General features: G+C 45.3%; 1 pseudogene; it reads left to right on the top strand.

The window, feature by feature from the left end:
* The first annotated feature begins 1,484 nt into the window (after window positions 1-1,484).
* LOC108536309 (uracil-DNA glycosylase-like) overlaps window positions 1,485-9,449 on the top strand; it is a 32,743-nt pseudogene continuing 24,778 nt past the window's right edge.

Below are 9,449 nucleotides of genomic sequence, written 5' to 3'. Positions count from 1 at the left end.
GACCACTGCCCTGACCTCTTTACTTCTCAGGCCCTGCACAATGACTGGCAAAATAATAATAGTAACAATAACAATATTATTATTACCCAAGACTGGGGCATCAGAAACTGCCTTCTAAACCACTCAGTGCTTGTGTGGTGGCACAGAAAGAGCGGCATGCCCACACCAGCGTGGGAGATGGGGATCAAAGGCATCCAGAAATACTGAGGCAGTAGGGGTGTGGAGGGAGCCAAGAACCCTGCTTCAGCCTGCTTTGTAGGAATCTGGGTTTTCCAGAATCTCATGTGCCCTCATTCAGTGAACACATCCTGGTTGAGCTTTTGCTCTGTGCCAGCCCATGTGCAAGCTGCTTGGAGGCTCTGAGGTAAATCAGGAGGTCCCTACCCTCAAGCAGCTCACAGTCTAGTGAGAGCACAGATAATTTGCACAAACAACTTGCAAAGACCCCTGGAGAATGTTGCAATAGCCCTTCTGAAATGTCACAAAGAAGGCACGATCACCCCAGTGCAGGTGGTTGTGGTGGTGGTGGAGATGGTGGTAGATATGGTGGTGCTGGTGGTAGTGGTGAAGATGGAGTTGGTGGTGATGGAGATGGTGATGGTGGTGGAGGTGATGGTGGTGGTGGTGGTGGTGGTGGTGGAGGTAGAGGTGGTGATGATGGTGGAGGTAGTGGTGGTAAAGATGGTGATAGAGATAGTTGGTCGTGATGGTGGCAGTAGTGGTAGTGGTGTTGGAGGTGGTGGTGATGGTGATGATAATGGTGGGTGAGGTGAAGATGATGGTGGAGATGGTGATAGAGATAGTGATGATGGTGGTGGATGTGGTGGTGATGGTGGTGGTGATGTGGTGGAGATGGTAATGGAGATGGTGGTAGTGGTGGTGGAGGTGAAGATGGTGGTAGAGATGGTGGTAAAAATGGTGGTGGTGGTGAATGTTGCACAGGTGAAGATTGTGGTGGAGATGGTGGTGGTGGTGGAGGTGGTGGTGATGGTGGTGGAAATGGTGGTGGTGGTGGTGGAGGTGGTGGGAATGGTGGTGGAGGTGGTGGTGATGGTGGTGATGGTAGTGCTGGTGGTGGAAGTGGAGGTGGTAATGATAGTGGTGAAGGTGGTGGTGATGGTGGTGGAGATGATAATGGAGATAGTGGTGGCAGCAGTAGTAGTGGTGTTGGAGGTGAAAATGATTGTAGAGGTGAGGTGGTGGTGATGATGGTGAAGGTAGTAATGGAGATGCTGGCAGTAGCGGTGATGGAGGCAAAGGCAGTGGTAAAGATGGTGATGGAGATGGTGGTGGTGATGGGGCTAGTGGTGGAAGTGGTAAAGGTGAAGACAGTCATGGAGATGGTGGTGGTGGTGGCAGTGGAAATGGTGATGGAGGTGGTGGAGGTAAAGATGGTGGTGGAGATGGTGATGAAGATAGTGGTGGTGGAGGTGGAGGTGGTAGAGGTAGAGATGGTGGTGGAGGTGATGGGGGTGATGGTAGTGATGGTGATGAACAAGGAGGAGGTGGTGATTTGCTGGCAGTTTTACAGAGAAGATCCTCTCTTCGAACCTTTCAGTCTGAGGCAAAATTCCCCAGGTGGACTTGAGCTAAAGGAGAACATTCAGGGCAGAATAATAATATTGGTAATGGGATCATGGGTAATTTTTTCTTCTTCTTGTTTTTTTTTTTTTTTTTTTTTTCCTTTTGGCTGGGTGGCAATAGAGCAGAGACAGAGAAGGACAGACCTGCATTCTAATCCTGATTTTCCTGCTTCAAAGTTGAGGTCTTGGGCTAAACATTTTGGCCCCTCTCCACTGCAGAGTCAGCAGCTGTAAAATAGGTTTCCTCATGTCTTCCTAACGTTTGCTGATTGGCATAGAGTGGTAGATGTTATTACTGTGATTGCTTCTATTGGCTAGCTTAGGATGAACAGGCATCATTTCTACAAGAACCTAAGTCATCTACCCCACATGGCTTACTTTTATAATAACATGATTTTACTATTCCTTTGTTTTTATTAGCATAACTTTACTATTCCAGAAATATTCTTGCCCAGTCAACTAACTTTGTAGTTCATTACCGGAATATCCTGAAAAAAACCATCAATTCTCCACTATAAAGCATTCAATACTTTACCCTCTAAGACTCTTTGAAGCATCCCCCTCAAAACCCTCACTTTACTGTGTCTGCCAATTCTAACCTATCATAACATGGTACTTACCTGATTCTAACTAACGCCTCCTCCCTTTGAAAATACTCTTTAAACCAGACTAGAGAATCTCAGGAAAAATAACCTTGCCCTTCCCCATTTAAGATGCTACCTGTCTTAGTCTGTTTGCATTGCTGTAAAGAAATACCTGAGGCTGGGTAATTTACAAAGGAAAGAGATTTATCTGGCTCACACTTCTGTAGGCTGTACAGGAAACACAGTTCCAGCATATTCTTCTGGTGGGGACCTCAGGCTGTTTCTACTCACGGGGGAAGGCAAATGGGAGCTGGCATGTGCCGAGATCACATGGTGAGAGAGGAAGCAAAAGAAATAGGGAGGAGGAGGGAAGATGCCAGGCTCTTTTAAACAAGTTCTTGCAGGAACTAAGAGAGTGAGAACTCACTCTTGGTGCAAAAAGCGAACGAAGCCGTTTATGAGGGATCCACCCCATGACCCAAACACCTCCCACAATGAGGATCATATTCTGCCATGAGGTTTGGAGGCATCAAACATCCAAACCATAGTACTGCCAAAGCTCTTTTGAGGTGGTGTTCTCCCTCATTGCAGTGACCAATCAATTCAGCTTTGCTTTACCAACAGACTGTTAGTGGTATTTGGGGAGCCAGCATTCAACACCTGTAATTAAAATATTATAGAATGACATAACTACCTTTTTGCATGATCTTATTGAGAGGGCACATGGAGGCTTTTACTGCTACAGGAAACTTCATCTTGTTGATTTAGGAAATAGAAGCAGCTGAGGTGAGTTGGAAACATACTTGCTAGGAGTCTTGAAAAAATTTTAAAATCTTCCCTATGACTTTAAATTATCTATTTGCTTGTGATGATTTGTTTAATATCTTTCTCCTGCCAAAACTATAACTCCATGAAGGCAAGTACTGTGTCTTCATCACCCTTTGTCTCCAGCTTCCAGAAAAGTGCTTGGCACATGGTACATTCAGTTGTTGAACCAATGAATGGGTGGATATATGGAGGAAGGGATCTGGGTTACAGTCCTGGATCTGCTACTGATTTGCTATGTGTCTTTGGCCAAGTCCATTCTCTTGCTAGGCCTCAGTTTCCCCACGGGCTCAATGCTGGGTGAAATCACTCCTGGAATTCCACATTTATGTTTTAGGTTATTATGATTCCAAGGACAGCAGCCACATCTCAAGCTTCAAAGGAGGCTAGGTAAGAGAGTTGATGACCGCGCTGTTGAAAGCCTGAGATTGACAATTCCAGGATTCATGGCAATTAATTTGAAATTCTCAGATTTGGTTCTTTTCCCAACCCCTGAGACTTAGTAGGATGGGCAGAGACCAGGATGTTTCCTATTTGTTAGCCACTACATTTATGTGAAGTGCTGCCTTCTTCTGCTTCCCTCCCTTTCCCTTTGGGGTATGTGTGGGTATCTGGGTGCACACTCTGTGGCATGTGGTAGTGGGATCCCTGGGCCCCTTTCCTTGTTTTCCGCTTGATCATGTCAACTGTCCTTCTCAAACCCTGGCACAGCCTGCTCTCGGCAAGGCAATGTTGTCAGCCATTTACACCTTCCTGAGGATTGGCATTTCTCCCCTCCCTTCCAGAGATATTTATAATTAGGATGTCTCATGATGAAGCACAAGAGTCGGCAGGTTCTAACCTTATAGGTGGTTCCTGACTTACCAATTGTGTGACCTTGGGCAAGTTATGTAGTCTCTTTATGGTTTAATTTCCTAATGCAAAATGGATATAATGCTAGTAGTCACCCCACTAGGTTGTTGAGAGGTTACATGAGTTAGTACAGTAAAACACCAGGACAGAGTGTGGTGCACACAGCACACATATCACAGTCATTAGCCACTGTCCTCATCCCGTAAGTGCCTGGTGATGCCTGACTCGAGGTCTGAGCTCTGTGATGGAATATGACTCAGCAACAAAGAGGACTGAACTGTAGATACAGACAAGGGCTTGAATGGATCTCGAAGGCACTATGCTGAGTGAAAGAAGCCAGTCTCAAAAGGTGGCATACTTTATAAACCCATTTATACAACACTCCCAAAAAACAGAGTTATTGTGATGGAGAACAGATCAGTGGGGATTAGGAGTTAGGGATCAAGGGAAGGTTTGACTTTTTTGGGGGAGTGGACAGGGTCTCTCTGTCGCCCAGGCTGGAGTGCAGTGGTGTGATCATCATCCACTGCAGCCTCAAAGTCCTGAGCTCAAGCCATCCTCCCACCTCAGCCTCTTGAGTAGTTGGAATTACAGGTGTGCACCACCATGCCTGGCTAAATATTTTATTTTTGTAGACATGGGGGTGCTTTATTGCCCATACTGGTCTCGAACTCCTGGGCTCAAGCAATCCTCCCACCTCAGCCTCCCAAAATGTTGGGATTACAGGCATGAGCTACCATCCCTGGCTGGGGTTTTACTTTTTAATGGGAGATTTGGAGGTGATGGAATTGTTCTGTATCCTGATTGTGATGGTGGTTACATGGTTCTATATATGTGTTAAATTTCATAAAGCTGTGATCCCCAAAAGTTAATTTTTTGTATGATTATTAAAAAAATTGTAACTGGGTAAATGTTCTTGACCTTTATTCAGCAGAACATGGTTACCTTCTTTCTCCTGGCAAGATAAAAAAAGAACACATCCCTAGATGCGTCAGAAAACAGAAAACCCCCTACATAAAGCGCCTCCCAGTAAAGAAACAAACCTCCACGTTTGAAACCTGCTCCAAGCCACTCCTGGGCTCTGCAAAAAGGCCCAGGCAAATGAGAACTCCAGATCAGAACCTGGGCATGGGGGAGCTATTTAGAACTCCCGCAAGCTATTTAAAGAGATTTAAATGTGCCGCTTCCTAGTTATTCTGAGGTGCAGCTATAATTGCTGTTCTTTCCAAATAAATCCTTCAGATTAAATGGATATCGAGTGTGTAAGTTCAACGATTGCTCACGGCACGCGAACCTTGTCAAAGTTCAGAGTGAGTCAGTCTAGATTAACAGGAGGAAGTTGGCAAACATTGTTTTAGTCTTAACACTATCATTTGATGCTGGTGTTGAATGTTTACATTTTGGGGAGAGAAAACTCAGGCCAGATAAGGCAGCCTGGGGCCACACTTGGGAGTCAGGAATCTTGGCTTAGCAACAAAGTTTTATAATTTAGGGGGAGTCCCTGCTCTCCTCTGAACCTCAATTTTGCCACCTGCTTTTTGGGAGTAGTGTGATTGAACTCGATATTCTCCAAGGCTCTTTTCTATCTGGTTTATGGCTGAGAACATCTCCCTTCTTTCTACTTTTGGGGACATAGTTGCCCCTTCTTTTTCCACTAGCACGTGCCAGTGTCTGGCCTCCGTTTTAGGAACACCCCACCATGTCACTAAGACAATGCTAACTAGGTCTGTTTTGAATTTGATGAGTCTTTACCCATCTGCCCACCCAAAAGCACTTCTCTGAGCAAACTCGTGTACAAATGTCAACAGGCACCACAGAGCATCCAAGAAACATGCCCAGGGGTGCCGTTAGGAGGTTGGAATTATGAGGTGAGCAGTAAGAAGCCAAAAAATCAGGGAGCCACTTGAGCAGAGAGTATAAACATAAATATCCCCAAGCACGCCCCAGCACTGGGTTTTTTATGTTGATGTTCTAATATGTTATCCACTAAGGGCTTATTTACGCCGTTTTGGTATTCCCTGCAATTCATTTATCTGCATAAGGAACAGGCGCTAACAGGACAGTTCCTCATGAACAACGTCCCTATGTGATCCTTCATGCCCAGATCTATAATTCATGAGCTGATGGCCTGGTGGCAGTTTCCATAAAGGCCACGCCGGGCACCCAGTCTTTAACGTCCTCACTGTCATGCATGGAATCGAAATAAGCCCACTCTCCTTCTATTCATCACGACGCCCCCGACGTGTGGGCAATGATATTATCCAAATATTATTAAAACTTTGAACCCTGTCCCCATAAATTATGACCGAATGGCTCCATGGCCATTAGGAGAGGGGAATGTATGGGCTTCAGTTGCTGCCGAGTAATTATGTGCTTAAAAGGAAGCGTGGCTGAGCATCTCCCCTAGTAAAAAAGAGAGAAGCTAGGCTCATTTGTTACTGCTGCAGCGCTCAAAGCTGGGCCGTTCAGGCAGGTCAAGTCAACCTTACAGAAGGACAATTATCTGCTTAGAGAGACCAAACATCTGTTATTAAGTATGTACAGGCATCAAGGCAACATGCTAGAAACCTTGTCCACTTCAAACACTTGGCGTATTCCACACAACACCCCCTTCGCGTTTTGTTACTGCAGCAGTCAGCTTTGAAATATGCCCTATCTTCCCTCCCCCGGCCCCTGGCTTTCATGTACCCTGCAGCTGCTAACGATGGTGTTGTAACTTTAGAAGAACCTTGCTATCTTTCTGTGGCTCTTTAAGTAATAATAATAATTTTTCTGTAACTTTTTTTCCTCCCAAACTTTCGTTTGCATTTATTAGCTATTCAAGGAGTATTGCTGTGGCAGAGATAACGTAACGTTTGGAAGCGCAAGGGAAGTCTGTTCACATGAGCAGCCGAATGGCTCTTTGATGCGTGTATCTGCAGCCATTTGTAGGCTGTTAAGGTGCAGGGGAGACAGATCGCTCTGTGTTGGGATTATAAAATGGGAAATAGAGTTTTTTCAGGGTATTGTTGTTCTCTGGACCATGTATATGTTAGAACGCTAGGAGAATGGGGAAAGGGACCCTAGAAATCAGGTAACTGGAGGCAGGGAGCAGGTCGTAAAACAAGGCTACAGGCAAAGTGGGTTGAAATGGGGTCGGGGACAACAGCAGGATGAGGACAATGGGGATGCCCAGGGAGATAACATTGCAATCACTCCAGCTGAGCACTTCCAGACAAGAATAAACAGAGTGCAATTTTCCACTCATAAAGATTCAAAGTATAATATCAAGTAAGGAGAGTTGGGCCATGTTTGTGGAGGAGGAAAGGCAAGACTCTCCTCTGCTAAGTGACGTATAATAACAGGCCAGATTCCTTTCTTCTCAAGGAGAATGGAATCTCTAGCTCTTGTAGGACCTTGCAATCTGAGCATCTTAAAGACATATGATGTCTGGATTAGCTTCAAAGTAATCCAGGGTGGGGTGGGGATGGGCGGGGCTATAGATGAAACAAAATTGGCCCTGAGTTAATCATTGTTGAAGCTGAGGAACAGACATGGATTATTTTCAACACTTTTGATTATATCTGAAAATTTCCCATAATTAAAAAATAAAATCCTAAGGAACAGAACTCTTTTCTGATGTGAATGATCAAGATAGTCAGGAAAGAATCCATCTTCCCAGGACTGAAGTCTACAAACACAAACCAGGAAACAGGAGCCAAGACCGGCTTGTTGGCATAGTACATAGTCAATGCTCTAATCCATCCTGTAAACATTTTTCCCAGAAAAACTTTCATAAAACGCAGTTTTAAGGTGTTTAAAATGCTGAGAAAAGCATCCCAAGTTTCCTTTGAGGAGCCAGCCCTTTTCCACCATAGGTTGCTAGATGGCAAATGAGATTAATCTCCATTCCCATCTCCCCATTTCATTACAGGGGCCAACATGGAAGGCAGGCCTGGCCCACTGGAACATCCCCTGGCCACAATGATTGGCTTAGGGGAGGTCATGTGATCCAACTTAAGCCAATGATACTCAACTCTGGAGCTTCCCTTGAAACAGTAGCTGAAAGACCAGCTTGTCAGTCCTGGTAGCCATTTTTGCCATATTTGCTATCCTGAGAGGGGAATCTGCATGAGAATAAAGTTGTTCCAGAAGAAAGCATACATGAGAGATGGAAAGGTTGAGAAATTTGCCCCTGCAAAATTCAGTTAAGTAAGTTATTTCTCCTTTTTTGCGTGTTCAGGTAGAGCTGGATTTCTGACACTTGCAATCAGAAGAGTCCTGACTGAGGTAGTAGCAGAACAGCCTGAAGGTTACAGGAAGAAAACACCCAGCCCAGCTTGGGCAGAGGGCTGTGAGCATCAGCCATAGGCTTGAGTGAGATGCTAGGCCAGTGGCTGATAACCTGTTTCCTATGCGCTTGGGGACATCACTGATGGACCACGGTGTCTTTCCTGGTGAGCCCAGATGTGACCCCAAGTTCTTTCCATTCAATATTGCAGGCAGCTACTACGGATCAGCTGCATTTGGCACAAGGACAGACCTTGGCCACTGGAGGAGCGGGACAGGCACCCTTTCTAGGAGGATCCGGAGTGGCCAGTGCCACCACAGACCCAAGGACACTTCACAGATCTGGGTAGAAGAATTGAGGCCTCTGGGCTTGGGGGCACCTGATAATATCCCGGGGGGTGGATGGGGAGGCCCTTAAACTGGGTTTCTTGAATCAAGGCAGAGGCTGAGGACCACACCTGGGCTCTGAACGCCACCTTAGCAGCTTCCCACCTGAGCTGACTGCTGTAGATGGGTGTGACTGGTACCAGGCTCCTTGAGGCTTCAGATGATCTTTTAGCCTCCTTAATAGAGAAGCAATGTGGATTCCCAGAGCCACAATGCCTGTGTTCAAAAACTGTCTTGGCTACTTTTTAGCTGTGTGACATTTTCCAAGGTACTAAACCTCTCTGTTTAGGTTTCTTATCTGTAAAATGGAGATAATAATAATACCTCTTTGGATTATAGTGAATATTAAACCTTTTTTTTTCAGGTGAAGCACTGAGAATAATGCCTGGCACAAATTAAGTGCCATATGTTTGTTAAACAAACAAATAAACAAACAAACAAATAAATAAATAAATAAAATCTCCTTTATTCTCAAGGGTTCAACTGGAGATTTTGCTGAGAGGTGAGAGAGTCAGTCCTGAATCACTTCTGCTATTTAGCCCGTTCATTCTCTTGCTTACTTTCCCATTTGTTCAGCACTGACCTTGGGCCAAACATAGGGATAGTTTTATCTCTAGATGACCTCTTCAGATTCGTTTTACTTAGATAGTGCAAATCTCAATAGGGATTCTAGAAATCCACCCAAGGTGCATACCCTCAGGCAGCTTCAGAACAGTGCCTTGGGCCTTTCTTTGCCTGTGAGCCACACTGCCCCCCTCCCCTTGGCTTGTGGATCTTCACAGAAATGAGGGCTCTATTTCTTAGATCCGGGAAATGGAAATTCCAGGGAATGATATAACTTGTTCAAGGACCATCAAGTGGGATGAGGAAGTCTGGGGTTGCATTCTGGGTCTTTCTGACCTTTCTCTTTCCCTTTCCCTTTCCCTTTCCGTTTCCCTTTCCCTCCCTC

Source organism: Rhinopithecus bieti, unplaced genomic scaffold, assembly GCF_001698545.2.
Source record: "Rhinopithecus bieti isolate Rb0 unplaced genomic scaffold, ASM169854v2 scaffold_13375, whole genome shotgun sequence".
In the NCBI taxonomy this organism is placed as follows: domain Eukaryota; kingdom Metazoa; phylum Chordata; class Mammalia; order Primates; family Cercopithecidae; genus Rhinopithecus; species Rhinopithecus bieti.
This window is presented reverse-complemented; position numbering and strand designations above follow the sequence as displayed.